The 19,564-nt window shown below is 48.8% G+C and overlaps 1 protein-coding gene across 1 annotated transcript in view; it reads right to left on the reverse strand.

Moving 5' to 3' along the window:
• The window catches only part of KCNJ10 (potassium voltage-gated channel subfamily J member 10), a 32,974-nt gene extending 24,300 nt beyond the window's left edge, over positions 1–8,674 (reverse strand). The window contains exon 1 of the mRNA XM_025364954.1: positions 8,220–8,674. The gene's annotated coding sequence lies outside the window, so the exon portion shown is untranslated. The remainder of the gene's footprint in view (positions 1–8,219) is intronic.
• Positions 8,675–19,564: the final 10,890 nt, after the last annotated feature.

The following is a 19,564-nucleotide window of genomic DNA, read 5'->3' on the forward strand; positions in this document are numbered from 1 at the left end:
TGGGCTCAGTGTGTTGTGTCTGGGCACATCCGTTTGGGTGTGTGTTGGGAGCCGTGTGTGGGGCCGCATAGATGAGTGTATGCCTGTGTGTCTCTGCATATATGAGCCTCGGGGAGTCCTGTGGTGGGAGGAGGAGAGGTGGCAGCCACAGGCCCAGGCTGGGCATATGGAACCAAGGAGTGGGCAGGCTCTGAGCGCCCCTTCCCCTTCTCAGGCCTCACAGAACCTGCATTCCAACTCCCCCACAGACTGCCCCTGCCCCTGTGAGCCTAGGGCCTCTCCCCTCTGTGTGCCCTCTGCAGCCTGCCCTGTCAAATGCCCATCTCCCCAGCCTGCCCAGAGAGTGGGGGGGGTTGCCTCCTGCCCATCCCCCCTGGCCCAGGGCCCACTCCGCCGTGCTCTCTGGGCCCTCCGGACACTGGGGCAAAGGGGGGGGGGTGGTGGGGGAGGCTCTGAAAGCAGGTGACTGTTTGGGGGAACTAGGGGACAGAGCCCCCATTGTGCCCGCCCCGGAGCCGCCTCAATGGAGCTCCCTGGCACAAAGGGGCTTTGACAATGGGCAGGACATTAGTATGCAGAGCCAGCCCCTCAGCCCTCTCCCTGTCCCACAGCCCAGGGGCGGGAGCTGGGGGACTGCTGGTAGAGGGTGAGGGGGGCCCAGAACTGAGACTGAGGCGATCTTGGCCCACAGGGGCTCCCCTGGGGGCACTGCCCAGGAGACAGGGGAGGAGACTAGACTAGGGCCTCCAAACCTGCCACTCGCCAGAAAGGACTTTCCAAATGGAAAAAGCCACAGGGACTGGTAGGAATGGAGGGGGAGGGGCTGCGGGATGCCAAGCCCCTTGGTCCCCGGCTGGGCTCTAGAAAGAAGTGGGTGGGCAGTCTGAGTCCTCCCACATTTTGCCTCAGTTTTACCATCTATGCAAAGGAATTGTGTGGGCAGGAGAAGAAAAATGGAGTAATACATAGCAAGTTCTCCAACCCCAGCAGAAAGGGCATGTGCTCAGGGTTTGGGATCTTTGGGGTTCTACTTACTTGGGGTGCCACCTTCTTTGAGATCTCCATCTGCTGTGGTTCTGGAGGCTGAAGAAGCTACTACAGGGGAAGCAGGGGTTAGGGACAAGAGTCGCCTCCCACCTGTGCTCTTCCAGGGAATTTAGCCTGAACTAATGAAGGTGGTGCTGGAAGCCCAGCTCAGGGCAATTTGGTTGAAGGATCAATGAGCCAGGACTAGCTCTTCCCAGTATGTGTCTATCTCCCCATCTGCCTCCTCCTGTTCTGTAGTCTGTGGGGAGAGGCTCCCCTTCTTCTGCCCAGGGAACCCCAGCAGGCACCCCTATCCTCATCAATGCCCTTAGCACCACCAACTGCCCTTTTCAAGGCACCATGTTGTGATTTGTGGGGCCTCAGCACAAAGGGCAGGGCCAGAAGGTGCGATCTGGGGAGAGGCTCCTGGGCCTTGGGTGGTGGGACAGCTGAGAGGAGGGCAGTGAGCGGGACTGAGCACCTCATGAAAAGCAGGGTCGCCCAATCACAGACTTCCTACGAGCCCCAGGAAGAGAAGGCCGGGGGCACTTTGCAGAACTGCTCCCCACAAGGAAAGTCAAAACAATCTCTGGGCTTGAGAATGTCTTCCTGGCTTTCTTTCTCCTCTTTTCAGTCGCTGTCAGTGTCGGAAGTTCTCCCTGCTATCTGCCCTCAAGGCTTCCCACTGTACTGCCCTGGTCCTGGGCTCACCTGAGATTGCTGGGAAAAGAAAGGTAAGGTCTGCTTCCTTCCCCGTCTCAGGACCCTACTCCTCCACTCTCCACAAAAAAATTCTGGCGGGGAGAGCAGAGATAGAGCTAGGCCTTAGAACTCCTGGGTTCAGGGCCCAGCAACCCTGTCCACCCTCTCTGGGAACTTGCACAAGTCACTTTCGCTCTCTGGGCTGAGCTCGTCTGTGTAGCATTGGATGGATCTCCTCTGCAGCTCCCTGTCTTCAGGACAATGCGCAGTGGATTCAGGGGCAAGACTCCGGAATGTAATGACATCTCACATCATTGAGCACTACACTGAGCCCTTTCCTATTAGGTCATTTAATTCTCAGCAACTCTAAAAGTGGGTGCTTTTTAAAGCCCCATTTTACAGATGAGAAAACTGAAGCACAGAGATATTAATAATTTGCCCAAGGCCACGTAGCTGGTGAGTAGTAGAACAGAGGTAGAACTTACATGATGAACCACTACCCCATAATACCTCCCTAGTGAGAACATTCAAAAGACCATGGCAGCTGAAGGAAATCAGCCAGGACATTCAAATTGGCCCAGGTTTTTGAAACTGTCTTCTGAGGTTCCTCTAGACTAGCAGTTCTCAAAGTATGCTCCCTGGACCCTTTTGGAGGGTTCCTGAGGGTTCCTGAGACCCTTCTGGAGGCTCTACAAAGTCAAACCTGTCTTCGTAATAACGCTAACAATACAGTATTTGCCCTTTTCACTTTCATTATTTCATAGTGTTCAGCAGAGTTTTCCAGAAGCTACATGACATATGATATTGCAACATACTAAATGCAGAAGCAGATGAGAAACCAACTGTCTTTGATTAAGCCAAACATTTAAAAAGATTTGTGAAAATATAAGACAATGTCACTCTTCTCATTAATTTTTTGTGTGTTTACTTTGGAAAATACAGCTGTTTTTCATTAAAAATACATCATTTTGTTAACATGCAATAGTTAATAATTATTTCATGTGTCCCAGTGTTCATTTCTAACATAGTACATATTCATAAATAGAACCCACACAAACCAAAGCTCTTTGGAGTCTTCAGTAATTTTTTAGAATGTAAAGTGGTCCTGAAGTCAAAAAGTTTAAGAACCAGTGCTCTAGACTTTAACACACTCACCCTCCCCTCTTACCAGTTGCCCATATCTTTTTTATCACAGGGTCAACCAGGAGGTTTAGACATGTGGAGAAGGAGTGTGCCTGGCTCTACCAGTTGGAACTGGGATCAGAGGTGGAGCTGAGGAGGCTGGTCCAGGGAGAATGCCACACTAAGAGGTCAGACCTATACCCCACTTGGGAGGTGACCCCACGTGTCTCCCACCTTGCAAGCCCCTGCTCAGAGGCACGCTCAGGACAATGGGGCTGCCTCAGACTAGACTCTGAACCTTCATCCCCCTTTTTCACTCCAGACGCTGCTGCTGACAAGCCCAACATCGGGCTGGAGTCAGAGCGCCGTGGCGAGGGGAGAAAGGCTCTCTGGGGCCTACAGACCTGCATTTGTGTGGGGGAGGGGTGGGTGGAGCAACAATGCTTAGAAGACTATAAATTGGGTGTTCTAAGGCTTGTAATCTTAGGGTGAAGCCTTGTCTACAGGATGGGGTCATTGGTAGGAGAAGGGTTTCTCTTGAGGTCTCCTATAGAATTAGATAGTAGGATCCTATACACAACCTGCTGCAGGATGCTCACATCACCCTCCAAAGTCAGGCTCCTCCCCCAAGAATAAGCAATCAGAAATGTGTCCTACCTAGAGTCAAACTGGACAGTAGCTACTTTGTGTCTTAGAAGCCAGGCCCTTTGCTGGGTGCCAGAGGGTCCAGAGAGAGAAGAGATGCTTTTGCCAATCTGACAGAGACACAGACCCTACCCTAGAGGAAACCCCCGGCTAATGAGGGAGACAAGATGTCTCCTCCAACATCGCCATGCATGGGGAACCCTGGGCCGAGTCGCAGATGCAAGTGACAAGCAAGATGGCAGAGCAGAGAGGGAAACAGGAGAATAGAGGTCTGCGGGAGGGGTGAGACTTGGAATGGCCTTTGTGAGGGCCCAGAGTGCGGGGAGGAGCATGGCTCAGAGACTGCCTGGGATATGCTTCCCAGGAACAGGGTCTGAGGAGTGCAGTTCACAAGATGTGGGGCTGGAGGGGATGGGAGAAAGACATAAAGTCTCTTGAAGACCGTGATTGGGAAATTTTTATCCAGTGCCAATGGATGTATCTGGGTAGGGAAAAGACAAGATAAAACTGAGCTTCATAATGATAATTCCAGTGATAATTTCGTTATAGGGTACAGGGAAGGAATCGAGGAGAGAGGGGGCTGGAGTCAGAGAGGTCATTAAGGAGGCTGCTGTGGGCATCCAGGCTGATGGGATGAACAGGCCAATCAGGAGACACAAGAAGAGGAGGGCATATAAATCTGAGAGAAGTTGTGGGGGCAAACCTGGGCTGGGAGAGGGAGAGGCAGGATGAAGAAGAAAAGAGTGATAGGCAGGGCCATGGGAGTAGGAATGAGATGTGGGGGTTGTCTTTGACCGACAGAAGTCTTTGACAGAAGTCTTTGACCGAAAGAGAAGTTGCTGAGAATGGGAAAAGAGACTATTTGGTGAAAGCTCAACAGCTCAGTTCTCATTTATTGAATCTGAAGACAGGACATCTGCTTGGCAAAAACTTGTGGAAAACAGGGGCTGTCGGTGTGGAGACCCCACCTCAAGCAAGGCCCAGCCTATTGGAATCAAGGGAGGAACTTCATCTGAAACCACTTGATACTTCTTCTACCTTTCCAAACTCCAGAAGGGTGGGAAGAAAAAACCCAGGACAGAATCTCAAAACAAAACCAAACCCACAGTGAAGGGCTGGGACAAAGCCTAGGAACCAGGAAAGATGACAGAGTAGAAAACGTTAGAGTGGTGGGAGAAACGTAATGGCCCACAACTCCACTTTTTACAGACTAAGGACCATTCCAAGCCCTTTATAATAGTCACTGTGCATCCTCACAGCAGTTATGAGCCCTATTGTGAGGATGAGACTTCTTTAGCTACTAAGTGGTAAACTAGGACGGAATCCCACAAAGTCGGACTCCAAGGCTGTGCTCTTAACCATAGTGCCTGCTGTCTCTCAGAGCGGAAAGTAACCCTGGAACAGCAAGAGAGAGGTGCAACAGTCACCCAGGAGAGGCCCCTGACAGTTGTCACAATAATCCCTGTGCTCTGAGCTCCATCACTCCTCTTGGAAGCTTTAAGGATGGGCTTCTTTGTTTGGGGATTTAGTTGGTGGGTTTTGTTTTGGTTTGGTTTGGTTTTTTGGTCCAGAAAGTGGTCTCTCTTTCCTTCCCAGTCTCCATTTCAAATGTCTTTCCTTTTCTGGGATGTGCTTCCTGAGATCTAACCTAAGTCCTTCCAGCTGCAGCCACAATCCTTTCCCCAGGTCTTCTGCCGTCGGAAAAGTTGCACAATGGCTACGTATACTCTTTCTGTGCTGTACCTTGTTGGAGGCTGGAGGTCTGATTCAGTCCCCTCTAGCTCCTGCTTCTCCAACCTCCTTCTTCATGCCACAAAGTTCTGTTCTTACTTCTCTCTCACATTCCAGAGCCAGTCCCTCCCTTCCCCCACTACCTCAAATCCAGGCTCCAAGCTGGCAGACACCCACGGGAGGGCATTTCCCACAATCCCTTTCTCTTTGCCCTTTCAAGGTTCTGATGGGGGAGGGGAGGAAGAGGGGCCACCAGATGCACTCTCTCCATAAAGAATGGTGGCAAACATGTAGGCTAAACTCAGAAGAGGGAAGAAAAGCATTGAACTCAGCCTGCCAGAGTGTGAGGTGACATGGCAAACTCTCATTCCCAGGAGCTGCCCAGCCAACCACCCATCATTGGGTGCTAGAACACTTAGATTTTAAATCTCCCTTTCCTCTCCAATCTTTCTGTAGTTTCTTCTCAATGATGTGCCTTGGCTGATTCCTTCTCTGCCCCCTTCCAGGGCCCCACTGCTATCCTGGACAGTTTGGCCTCAGCCTGGACAGGAGCACTGACCAGTCAGGCAAGAGAAGAATCTAGGCCGAGGAAGGGAGGGAGAGTGGAGGTTTTTTTCTTCCGTCCTAAATAACCTGTGGCAGGAAAGTTTAGGGACTCCATTGCCCAGTGTCTCTTTTCCTCCTGACCAATGGCAGGAGGCTCGGCCTATCTTTCCATCTTGTGTGCAGAAACCAAGCATTTTACTAGGAGGCTCAGGAGTATCCTTTGAGGAAACGGATCTTTCTGCATGACCCACCCGCTAGAGCTTTAAATGCCCATCCCACCAATCACAGAATGACTCCAGAGGACTTCATCTGAGCCCACTGTGATCCAAGTGTCCCAGCCTCTCTGGTTCCCAGGAAGGTCAAGGGAAGGAAGGTCCCTGGGTCCTCTGCCAGTCACTTCCTTGTAGCTCACGCCAACCAAGCTGGAGCTGTAAATGAGCTTATGCACAGTGATGCAGGTGGGAGGGAGCTAGAATGTGGTTCCATGGGGCATATGGAGGAGGTGGGGGATACCAACGTGCAGATCACTAATCCCCTCACACAAACATATGCACCCATAGACTGGATGTGGGTCAGATGTTGGGGGAGACAGATTTTTTTTTCCTCAGGGTAAGGGATAGCAGAGGGGTTCTGCATTAGAGCCACAGAGGGACTGGAACCATAACCCTGCTACCCCTGCCACTCCCATTCCCCACCCACCTTCCATCAGTGGAGTCATTGCCATTTGATATCCGCTGAGACAACTTGGCTGCTCAGGCTCTGGGTGGGGGGTGGGGGGATGGCTCAGAAAACAGCAGCTCCTTTCAGGACCCAGGTTGGCAAGGGCTTTGGGAGGCTGGACTGGCCCAGATCACCCCCCAACACACTCTCCCTCCCTTCCTCCCTTGCCACCACCACCAAAGGACTTGGGGGAGGCAGCGGGGAAAGGAGTTGGCACTGCCTGGGCCGTGCCTATTGCCTCCGCAATTCAGCCCTGGACCCTCTCCCTGGTATGATGCCTTCCGTCCCCCTCCTCCCTCATTTCTTCCTCCCTGAAGAACCAGTTATGAGTCAGGATGCCTGGTTCCTTACAAACTTGGTCCCCCATACCCAGTCTACCCCCGGAGAAATGTACAAGCCCTAACACTTGGCACAGGATGGTACCCACCATCATGCCAGGAATATGTTCAAAAATCCTTGGAGATTAGGGAGAGAGTTTCAGGATGAAACTAAATTGAACTCAGTGGCGGCTGCTCACCCCTCCTGGGGCTGATTTCATGACAACCACTCCAGGCCCTCCTCAGCACCCTTAAACAAGGCCATCTCTCACACGGGGGCCCTAAATCTCCTGTCATTATCTCCCTCTCACCCAGACAGCCTAAAGCAATCCAGTGGGAAGAAAAGAAATTCAAACACCACAGCAAGAGCAGACTGGCCAAACATCTTTAGTCAGAATTTGTATTGGTAAGCAACAGAAGCAGGCTTTAAGCACTGACCTATTTGGGGTCCAAATCTGCACCAGCTTCTTCACCATCTCCACTTCCCCATCTGCCTCACCCTGCCTGGGGCACTCACTGGAATTAAACCTCAAGACACCAGAACCCACCCCCACTTTTTCCCAGTGTTGTCCTTCTACCCATTCCTGGCAGAAGGATTCTTTTTTCTCCTCCCCCAAATCAGGAAGTTCCATCCTTCATGTCTTCCGTAACACAGGTGCCCCAGGTTAGTTCTGGTGAGAGGAGGGATGGAATGGGAAGGGGCATCTCCGTCTGGAGGGTGAGTTTATAGAACCCAATCTGCCCTTCTCACTCTAGCAGAAGTGGCCTTGCTCCTTTCCTTCTGGAAATCTCAGTCTGAAACAGCTGGGGTGAGGGTGAGGGGCAATGAGGAGGGATGTCTTAAAATGGGAGCCACTCAGAATGGAAGGAAGAGATTGGGTGGGCAGGGGTCTGGAGCACACCAGGCTTTGGTGTCTCCCCGGTCTAAGCTGCCAGTATCTGTTTCTCTCCCCATGTAGGAACTAGCGATCATGGGTGTCACTATGTGATTGTCACTGTATGGGGAGTGGGGGAGGGGCTGGGGATGGGAATAACCTGTCCATATGGGGAGGAGGGCGCACTGTCTGCTGTGCCTGTGTATGGGGTGCCAGGTGATGTGTGATTGTCACTGTATTAACTAGAGGAGCGGGGATGCAACTGGTGGTCTGCCCAGTGGGAGGGGGCATCGGGAAAGCCCCTTCCTTAGATGAAAGTGCTGAGGTGACCAGCCTGGCTAGTGTCCTCGTGGGGAGCCCTTCCCAGGAGGCTCAGTTTGGGACTGCCCAAGGCGGGAGGCAGGGGAACAAGACGGTACCGCTGAGGCCAGGCAGGGTAGGGACTGAGGAGCTGGGACCCCGATGTCTCTGGAGAGTTAGGGGGACAGGACCCGGCCGGGGCGGCAGAACTCCTTCATCAGGGCCAGGGTCTTACCTTGGGTCCGAGGTGGAGTGGCCCCTTGGATGGGCCGCGGGGCAGCGGGACAGATGGACTGACGGGGCGGACAGGAGTAAGGAGCAGAGCTGTGCGACGGTCCTGGCCAGGACTCTTAAACCCGGAGCTGGGATCAGATAAGGGCTTGTCCAGGGGCCGGGGCCGGGGTCGGGCCGGCCGGGGGCAGAGCTGGGCCGGGCCGGGCCGCCCCCTCCCTCCGCAGCGCCGGAGCCAAACTTTGTGTGAATGGAGGGGCCCGGAGGGGGGCCGGGCAGGCGGGGGCGGGGGGCTCCGGACGGACCAATGGGAGAGTGGAGCGCCAGGCTCGAGCCGCCGGGTTGGAGGGGCTTGGGCAGGGGGCGGGGCGTGCGGGGCAAGGAAGCGGAGACCCAGACAGCTGCAGGCGCAGAGAGAAATACCCAAAGACAGAGACCCAGACAGACCCGGGGAGAAAGAGAGATGAAGAGACGATACGCGACGCGATAGGAGCTGAGCTGGCAGGGTGACAGGGGAAGGGAGAAGGAAGAAAAGGGAGGCGGTCGTGTCAGAGATGGGTTACCAGAGCTGGAGCCGGGGGGCGGGACTGGGGCCGAGTTAATGAAGTGGAAATGAATTCAGTACCGGCCCAGTGGCCCTGCAGGCAGCGCCGAAGGCGGCGCCTGGAAGTGAGATTGGGGCGGAGTAGGCCTGGGCTCCCTGGGCCACAGGACTGTATCTTTGGGCACAATTCCCGTGTTGTTCACCGTTTCCTAAGTCCCAGGTGCGGTGCTGGGTGCGAGATGCACAGCACACCGTGCCCACCTGCAGCGGCTTTCTCTGCAAGGAAAGATAAGGCCGGAACCCGCAGCGAAGTGCGGGAGGTACTGAAGGCTGCGAAAGGGAGAGGTCATTCTACTCAAAGGGCTCCTAGCAGATGTGGGAGGAAAGAGGTAACATCTGATTAAGGTCCCAAAGGAAGCAGAAGATTCAGGTGCTGAGAGATGGTCCCCAGGACTCTGTTCCATTTAAGGCAGAGGGAACGTCCTGGGGAGACATGAAAATACAAGTTCACTTGGGAAACAGCATCAAACTGTCCCATTTACTAGATTAGAGTGCAGGGTGATGGTTCTCAACCCTTTCGTCACCAAAGACTTCTTTAATTTCCTGAATCTATGTTTTGAGAGGTTTTAATTCACTCCCACCCCCAGCATTTATTAAAGAAGAATATAATTATTTCCTCATTCCTGATCATCATAAGCATTTAACTGCTAATCAATAACCAGTGTTACCATACTGAGTTGCTATAAATTCAGGTAAAAAAGGAAAGAAACTAGGAATGTAGCTTAGTTTAACCGCTAAAAGTCATAAGATAAGTAAATATCCATTCAAGTAGCCTCATTGGAGAAGCTGGAAGGACTGGACTAAAGGTTAGGCACCATAGGCAGTGTTTGTGTTAGGGGAGCACCTGGAAAAAACACAGAGTTGTGCTGATTTGTGGTCAGGCCAGAGTTTCTGTAGGCAATGGAGAGCAATTGAAGGTTCTTGGGAAGGACGGGGTAGGAGAAAGCTATGGAATTTTAGGAAAATTAATCTGGAGGTGACAAAATAGTTTGAACCAAGGGGTTATAGTAGGGAAGTAGACTAGATAGAAAACAATTGCAATAATATAAGCATGAAGAGATGAGAGCCCAAGTCGGCGTGGCAGTGGTGAAAAGTGGAACACAGAAAATGAATTGGAGTACAGAAAAACCAAAAGAAAATGAAAAAACTTTGAAGCCAACTTGACATGATGAGCAAAAGAGGGAAGCTGCAGAGATCATACTAGAGTCTCAAGTCAAGTGATCAGAACTGCGAGATCATTCATGGGCATAGGGGAACCTGCGGGGTGGATCACACCTGGTGAGGAGATTGAGGTGGGGAAAGAGGAAGTGATGAGTTCAGAGCTGGAAGCTGTGGAGAGGGGTCAGAACCAGAGAGAGAAAGGAGGTCACTGCTGCCAGGGCAGGGTGAGTTGAAGCCATGAGAACAGGGTAGCTCCCAACAAATACTGCACAGAGAAATGAGAGCCTGGCACAGAGAGTGAGGAATACCTATGTTTAGGGGATGGGAAGAAGAAGGACCCCCAAAGAGTGAAAGAGAATCCACCAGACAGGCAGGAAGGAGACAAAGAAAGTGAGATGTCATGGATCCAAGGAAGGAGAAACTGTTAAGGAGGAGGTTCTAACAGTGCCAACAGGTACAGAGAGAAGAGGCATTGGGCTTGGCAGTGACAAAGTCTCTAGTGACATTTGAGAGCAATTTCAGAAGAGTGAGCAAGGTGGGAACCAGATTACAAGTTACCACTAGAAAGTGAGAAACTGTCAGCAAGTATAGGTTACACTTTTGAGAACTCTACTCACAGAGAGGAGAGAAATAGAAACCAGATAATGTACTAGAAACAGGCCAGGCACAGTGGCTCATGCCTGTAATCCCAGCACTTTAGGAGGCCGAGACAGGTGGATCACCTGAGGTCAGGAGTTTGAGACCAGCCTGGCCAACATGGCAAAACCCCATCTCTAGTAAAAATACAAAAATTAGCCAGGCATGGTGGTGCGCGCCTATAATCCCAGCTACTTGGGAGATTGAGGCATGTGAATCACTTGAACCTGGGAGGCAGAGGTTGCAGTGAGCCGAGAACATACCACTGCACTCCAGCCTGGGGGACAGAGCAAGACTCTATCTCCAAAAACAAAACAAAATGAAACAAAAAAACAAACAAAAAAAGAAAAAAGAAACAGTCTTTCAGTTTTTCTTTTTCACACTCCCAATGCCCTCTCTTCCTAAGTCAATGTGGATGAGGGGCTGTGGTGAGATGGTCTGAGGGCCAGCTTAGAAGACTGATATAAGAACTTTAAGTTACCAAAAATAGGACATCCAAAAGATCCTTAAGGGGGCCACAGTCTTGACATTCAAAGACAGAGAGGACTTAGGCAGGGGTGTCCAATCTTTTGGTTTCCCTGGGCCACACTGGAAGAAGAATTGTCTTGGGCCACACATAAAGTACACTAACACTAACAGTAGCTGATGAGCTTTAAAAAAAATCACAAAAAGAACCCTCATAATGTTTTAAGAAAGTTTACAAATTTGTGTTGGGCCTCATTCAAAGCCATCCTGGGCTGCATACAGCCCACAGGCTGAGGGTTGGACAAGCTTGGCTTGGAGGCTCTGGTGGAACTCCAAAATAAACATGAAGAACACCAGAGAAGAGAAAGCAAGGGGACCGTAATGATTTATGGAATCATTAACAGACATTTATTGTGCACTTATTATTTTTCCAAAAATGTTATCCATGCATTTAGCTTCAACTACCACCCACGTGTCAATATGTCCAGCCCACCCAGATATCCATTTCAAACTCAACATATTTAAAGTAGAACATGTCACCTTGCTCACAAGAGTGATCCTCTTCATTTATTCTCTACCGTGGTAGATACACTATCATCACCCAACCAGAAACATGGCAGCCATCCTAGATTCTTCAATCTTCCTCACCTCATCTCCCTTATTGAATCAATGCATCTGTGTTCTAAATAGCCTCAATATTGTCCCCTTCCTCTCTATTCCATTACCATTGCTGTAGTCTAAGACACCATTACCTCTCACCAGGTAATAAGTTTGCATCTTTGATCCTGCTCAAATTTCATGCTGGATTGTAATCCCCAATGCTGGACATGAGCCTGGTGGGAGCTGTTTTGATCTTGGGGGCAGGTCCCTCAACAGCTTGGTGCTATCTTTATGATAGTGAGTTCTCGTGAGATCTGGTCGTTTAAAAGTATGTGGCAGGCTGGGCGCGGTGGCTGAAGCCTGTAATCCCAGCACTTTGGGAGGCCGAGATGGGCGGATCACGAGGTCAGGAGATCAAGACCATCCTGGATAACACGGTGAAACCCTGTCTCTACTAAAAAATACAAACAACTAGCAGGGCGAGGTGGCGGGCACCTGTAGTCCTAGCTACTCAGGAGGCTGAGGCAGGAGAATGGCGTAAACCCAGGAGGCGGAGCTTCCAGTGAGCAGAGATTGCGCCACTGCACTCCAGCCTGGGTGACAGAGCAAGACTCCGTCTCAAAAAAAAGTATGTGGCAACACCCCTCATCATCAACTCTCTCTTGCTCCTGCTCTTGCCATGTGATGTGCCTGCTCCTGCTTTGCCTTCCACCATAAAAGCTTCCTGAGGTCTCCCGAGAAACTGAGCAGATGTCAGCACCATGCTTCCCGTAAAGCCTGCAGAACTGTGAGCCAATTAAACCTCTTTTCTTTATAAATTACCCAGTGTCTGTTGTTGTTGTTGTTGTTGTTTTAATTTTTAATCTTTTTTTTTTTTTTTTTTTTTTGAGACAGGGTTTCACTCTGTCCCCTGGGCTGGAGTGCAGTGGTGTGATCACAGCTCACTGCAACCCTGAACTCCTGTGCTCAAGCAGCCTTCCTGCCTCAACCTCAAACATAGCTGGAACTACAGGTGTTCACCATTACACCCAGCTATTATTTTTTTTTTTTTTGATTTTTAGTAGAGACGAAAAATCGCTATGTTGATGAGGATGGTCTTGAACTTGTGAGCTCAAGCAATCCTCCCACCTCAGCCTCCCAAAATGCTGGGATTACAGGCTTGAGCCACCATGTGCTGTCTCGGGTATTTCTTTATAGCAACTCAAGAACGGCCTAATACACCAGGGCTACTGCAGCAGCCTTCTAACTAGTTTTCCTACCTCCAGTCTTCCTCCACTCTAATAATTCTTTGGATTATGAATTTCTTTATTTAAAAGTAATTAAGCACCGGTAAAATACATCTCTCTGAAACACACATCTGACCATATCACTTCCAAGTTTTAAAACCTTCAGCAACTGTCAACTATCTATAAGTAAAGTCCAAGTTCCTTACCCTAGAAGAGAAGGCCTATTATAACCTGGACCTGGTGCCATTCCAGCCTCATCTTCTTCCACTGCCCCTACACACCCAAAGCTACAGCGACTTCTTTTAATACTCAAGGTTCAGCCTTATGTTCTCTTTCTGTGTCTTGCCCCTTGATCCTTTGTCATTTACATAGCTCCAACTATTGTCCCTGAGTGAAGCCCAAATCTCTGTCTTCAATCCTACACTCTCTTTGGAGCTCCATATTTCTAGTTGCTTGCAGGGAATTTCCATCCTGACTTGACGGGCCCCAAACTGAACTCAGTAACTTCCTCCCCAAAGGTGGAAGTGCTCGGTGACGTCCTTAGTTCTGTGTTACTCCTGGTCGATTAGAATAAGTGACCTTTACTCTTCACCCTTGCCTTGGGCCCATTCCTGGACATGTCAATTAAGCCAACAAATGCTGTCAAGTCTCCCTTTCTTTCATCTGTTTGCAATGTCCTTTTTCATTCATATGACCACTACCAGGATCAGAAAGATCAGTACAGCCCAGGACCTGACCCATCCTTCACCTTTCTCTCCAGTCTCAAAGGAAGAGGCAACATGTTTTCATCACGTCGGTCCCTGTGCCCTTGTTTTAAAACCCCAAACAGGTGCCTCTTGCTTACAGGTCACAGTGAAGGAGGTCTTCACCACAGAAGACCTAGAAAAAAAAAAAAGATAAAAAACGTGGCAGGCCCCCAAACTGAACTCGGCATCTTCCTCTCCAAGGCTGGAAGTGCTCGTGACTTCCTTAATTCTGTGTTACTTCTGGTCAATCAGACTAAAAAACTACAAGTGATCTGCAGAAGTGTCATCTACTAACAATCACAGTGAGGATAGAGTGGGGTGGGACTGGGCAGTTAGAAAGACTTTATAAGTCCTTGAGCAGCAGGGGTGGGAGCTTGTGGAAAAGTACACAGGTAGCTTCAACAGCACTGTAATGTTCTGACTTTAAAAGAGTGATTTAAATTGAGTTTTTGTTCTTAAATTATGCTTTATAACATATAGACATATATCCACCATCTATATTCTTTTGTACATATCAAATGTCAGGTTTTCATTTTTAAATTTGTTTGCAAAAGAGAAGTCCTAGAACAGTCTCTAGGAGCCCAGTAGGGAATCGGTAATAAGGGGCATAGGACATTAATATTTGTGAGTGTTTACTATGTCAGATAGATCAGGAGATGAGGAAACAAATTCTCAGGAGTTAAGTGGTTTGCCTCTGGTAACATAGCTGGAAAGTGTTAGTTTTGGCATTTGAATCCACATATATTTGACCCCAAAGCTTGTCTCAGAATAATGCCAGAGGGAATCTGCATGGTTTAAACACAATCTTGCCAACCAGAGGCTATGACCCCTGAGTACATGTTGGTATGAAAAATTCCCCAGAGTTACAATGTCCAGTGTCCACCGTGAAACATGACAGAGGAACCTTCTCTCTTTGAGGAACCCTCTCTCTTCTTTCCATTTCCCAGCTTGCATCTTCCTTATTCTCCTCCACTTCTCCTTTCAGACTCACTGCTTCCAGCTTTGGCCTCATCTCTACTTTTACTTCATTTACAACGGGGCAGAGGCTACCTCAGAGCAGAGGAGGAGGAGAGTTGGGGTGTGTCACCTGTTTTGGAAAGAGAATCCACAAGTGGGCAGCAGTCTGAGGGGCTTGTGCTTGGCAAAGCAGATGTGGATAGAGGGAATCAGGAAAGCTTTGGGTTGGGAGGCATGACAGAGACTCAGAATAGTCAGTATTTAACAAGTCTGAAAAGAACAGAGACTGACATGGCTCACCACCGGATTCAGGATTCCAAGTGGCATTTTGGTGCTCACATCCCACAGTGCTGAACAAATTCCATTAGTAGTGGAGCAACTCGTAGCTGAATGACTCAGGCTGCAGAGAAGAAATCCAAGAGAAGGACTGAGCTATATTCCCCTAGTCACTAATGAATCATTACGTCAGTAGATCACCCCCTTTAAATAAATGCAATATACACAAACCCACATTTATAAGACATAAGTTGGGGAATACTTAGTTACCTACTAAAGAGTTCTTTCTTTTAAAAAAGAAAAAAATGGCCAGGCACCGTGGCTTATACCTGTAATCCCAGCACTTTGGAAGGCCAAGGTGGGTGGATCACCTAAAATCAGGAGTTCAAGATCAGCCTGGCCAACATGGTGAAACCCCATCTCTACTGAAAATACAAAAAAAAAAAAGCCAGGCATGGGTGTGTGTGCCTGTAATCTCAGCTACTCAGGAGGGTGAGGCAAGAGAATCACTTGAATCCAGGCAGTGGAGGTTACAGTGAGCTGAGATTGCGCCACTGCACTCCAGCCTGATGACAGAGCAGAACTCTGTCTCAAAAAGAAAAAAAAAAGGAAAAAAGAAAAAAATGAATTTATTTAACTAGGGACTTCTAGTACCTTTTCAGTTGGGTCCAATTGATAGAAATTCCATTAACATCCAATGCACTGTGATAGGAGGGAGGCAACTGGGAATAAAGAAATACGAGGAACCTCGAGTCGGGTGGCCTGAGTATTAGTCCTGACTGTTTTCTTGGGACCTATTCCTACCTGTAAAGTAAGGGCTAATTCTGTACCACCTCTAATTGTCATATAACTTTTAAATCTTAGCCTGTCTCTACCCAGTCCTATAAAGCAAGATAGAACTCTATGTGAGAAGGCTTCTGATCCTCCTGCTCTGCTGAAAGTAGCCAGAAAGGCAGCAAGCTCCTCAGCCTCAAGAACCCAGCCGGGGTTCCGTCTGACCTGGAGCTGTGCTCTGCTTCTCCCCATTTCACTCTAATCTTCAGCTTCAGTCATTTGCCACATCTACTCCTTCAACCATATCTTTGCTCTGAGTTTTCTAGAACCCCATTCCCCTTGAATTTATACAAATTTTTATAATCAACAAGATTGGCCTCCCTGATCCACTACACTCATATCCTCAACTGTCTCCTGTCTTCCCCATCATGCTTCCTCTTCCCCTTGCCTGATTTTGCACAAGCTGTCTCATGATCTTGCCCAGGGAAGCCTCCCCAGATTCGCTGATCTCAGGGCTGCCACAAAGGCACCTGCTGATGGGGCAAGTTGAGGACTGAACTGCATTCAGCTTGCCAATTTCTGCACCCGGCTCAGAGCTGTGTCTGCTGGAGGAAGTGAACCTTTTATTTTCTCCCAAAAGTATCACCTGTTCCCTGTTCTCCAAGCGACATGCCACAGTAGGCTCTTTCTAAGCTCTTTTTCTATTTTGCACCGCAGTTCCTTTTTTTTCTTTTTCCAGAAAGGGTCTCACTCTGTTGTCCAGGCTGGAGTGCAGTGGCACAATCATGGCTCACTGCAGCCTTGAGCTCCCAGGCTCAGGCGATCCTCCTGCCTCAACCTCCAGGGTGGCTGGGACCACATGCACATACCACTACACCCACCTAATTTTGTATTTTTTGTAGAGACAGGGTTTCGCCATGTTGCCCAGACTGATCTCCATCTCCTGGGTTCAAGCGATCCGCATGCCTCAGCCTCCCAGAGTGCTGGGATTACAGGTGTGAGCCACTGTGCCAGGCCAAAAGCTAGAATCTTGTCTATGGTTTTGTGTCCTGGTGCCTAGGAAAACTTTTTTTCTCCTGCCTCAGTTCGAGCTCAGTGATAAATAAGGAACTGAGGTTAGATAACAGGTAAAGTCTAGGACATGCAGGATGAGTGAATCAGGTGAGGGAGTGGTGGTCTTCTTCCTTGTCAGCAAGGCTAGGTTCAGGGGCACCTGGACTGACGTGAGAGGCTGGCTGAAATTGCCTAGTGGAGGGCCCTGCCAGTGATGCCCCCTCCAGCAAATGGGGCCAGCTCTATGCAAATGTGTTCTTGCCCAGGAGTTTGGTTTCTTCTTTCTGAGCTCCTGGCACAGTGGAACCAACGTGAGCAGCTGCTTGGCAGGACAGAGAAGGGCAGACTAGCAGTCTCAAAGCTCGGATGACAGGACCAGGCCCAGGAGACGGGGATGTTGACTGGGGCTTTAACAGCACTCTTGATGCCAATCTCGGGCTGAAAACTCGATATTTCCACTTGGAACAACAAGAATCACCAGCAAGAGAGCTGAGGAGAGGGCAGTATACCGGGAGTGCCCCCTGCAGGCCTCACAGGGTGGTGCCAGAACAGAGGAAGGTGGCATAGGCAGGGTGAGGCTTTTAGGACATCCCTGAGATGATGGTGATGATGGTGACCATGATGATGACCATGAAGAAGACAATGAGGAGGAGGAGGAAGAGGAAGATAGTAGCTAGCATTTACTGAGTACTAACAATGTGTCAGGCATTGCCTTATGTAGTCTTCATGACAACCCCCTAAGAGATGAGTAATATGGTTGTTCTTTTTCTAGACGAAAAATCTGAGGTTTAACGAGGTTAAGTAATTGGTTCACCCAGCTAGTAGTGGACAGAGGTGGGATTTGAACCCAAGTCATTGCCTCCCGAGCTTATATTATCCAGTACAGAATTTCTCACCTTACCAGGTCATTCCAGGAGCTTCTAGCCCTCCGTGTCCATCTCTATGTCTTCCTGCTCCTCTAGCTCATATTTTCTTGATCCAAATTTATAGGACCTGGATAAGAATAGATCCATATCTGGGATATAATAACACTGATAACAATAACAAAAACACTTTGCATTTGTAAACCACTTTCTTCTCTTCATTATTTCCCTGGGGAAAAATAAACAATAAGATATTTCTATTTCTCCAAATTTTGTTCTGATTTTTATCGGTGTTCCTGAAGCTATTTCAATATAGTCATGATGAATTTATAAGAATAATTTTAGGTTCTGCTTTTTTATGTAACTGTGTTATATACACATTCACATATTTAAACACAGCAATTATTATGGCTTTACAGTAACCCATGATGTTAATATGCCACAGATACTACATTACTGAGGCAGTGTAACTTTGTGAAGAGAACACTAGGCTGAGGCTGACAACACCAAATGCCGGCAGGAATGTGGAGCATCAGGAACAGGAATTTGTGGCTGATGGGAATGCAAAATGGTACAGCCACTTTGGAAGGAAGTGTGGCAGTTTCTTAAGAAACTAAACATACTCTTACCATATGATCCAGGAATCATGCTCCTTGGTATCTACCCAAAGGAGATGAAAATCCGCTAATGGATGTTTATAGCAGCTTTATTCATAATGGCCAAATCTTGAAAGCAACCAAGATGTCCTTCAGTAGGTAAATGGATAAATAAACCATGGCCATCCTGAAATGGAATATTATTCCGTGCCAAAAAGAACTACAAAGCCCTGAAAAGACATGGAGGAACCTTAAATTTACATTACTAAGTGAAAGAAGCCAATTTGAAATGGCTACGTATTGTACAATTCCAACTATATGACTTTCCAGAGAAGGAAAATTATGGAAACAGGAAAAAGAGCAGTTGTTGCGAGGGGTTAGGGAAGGGGCATTGATTAGGCAGAGCGTAGAGAACTGTTACAGCAATGAGACTATAATGGTGGATACACATCATTGTACATTTGTCCAAACCCACAGAATGTACAACACCAAGAGTGAACCCTAATGTTGACTATGGACTTTGGGTGATTATGATGTCAATGTAGTTTCATCACATGTAAGCAATATGCCACTCTGGTGGAGGATGTTGACAGTGGGAGAGGTTGTGCATGTGTGGCGACGGGGGCATACGGAGACTCTCTATAACTTTCCTGTCAATTTTGCTCTGAATCTTGCCTTGTCGCCCAGGCTGGAGTGCAGTGGCTCGATCTCAGCTCACTGCAAGCTCCGCCTCCCGGGTTCCTGCCATTCTCCTGCCTCAGCCTCCCGCGTAGCTGGGACTACAAGCACCCGCCACCACACCCGGCTAATTTTTGTATTTTTAGTAGAGACGGGTTTCACCATGTTAGCTAGGATGGTCTTGATCTCCTGACCTCATGATCCGCCCACCTTGGCCTCCCAAAGTGCTGGGATTACAGGCGTGAGCCACCGTGCCCGGCCTAAGAAGTCTTTTTAAAAAAAAAAAATTAAAAAGCATGAGGTGATACAGATGTGGGAGTTTGACTCCTATCTCTGTCCAACTCTGTGACATTTGATAAATCACTTAACATGCCTCAGTTTTAGTTTCCTCATTTATAACTGGGAACAATAATACCTATCTGATAGAGTTGCCATGGGTATGAAATGAGGCATGTGTCTCGTTCATATCCGATGTTCAATGAATTAGTAGCAGTAGCCACTGTGTGTTTGTGTGTCTTTCTCCCTCATGGTTAATGAGCTCCTTGTGGCCAGGGACTTACTCATTCTGTAACCACCCATCTAACACACTGCCTGGCACTTGGGCTCCATAGAAGTTTGCTGAGTGAATACTTAGTAAGCTCTAACCTAGGCTTTTCTCTCTGGTGGATATTTGGGTTGTTTCCAGGGTTTTTGCTATGAACAAAATACATTTCA

This window comes from Theropithecus gelada, chromosome 1 (assembly GCF_003255815.1).
Source record: "Theropithecus gelada isolate Dixy chromosome 1, Tgel_1.0, whole genome shotgun sequence".
NCBI lineage: Eukaryota > Metazoa > Chordata > Mammalia > Primates > Cercopithecidae > Theropithecus > Theropithecus gelada.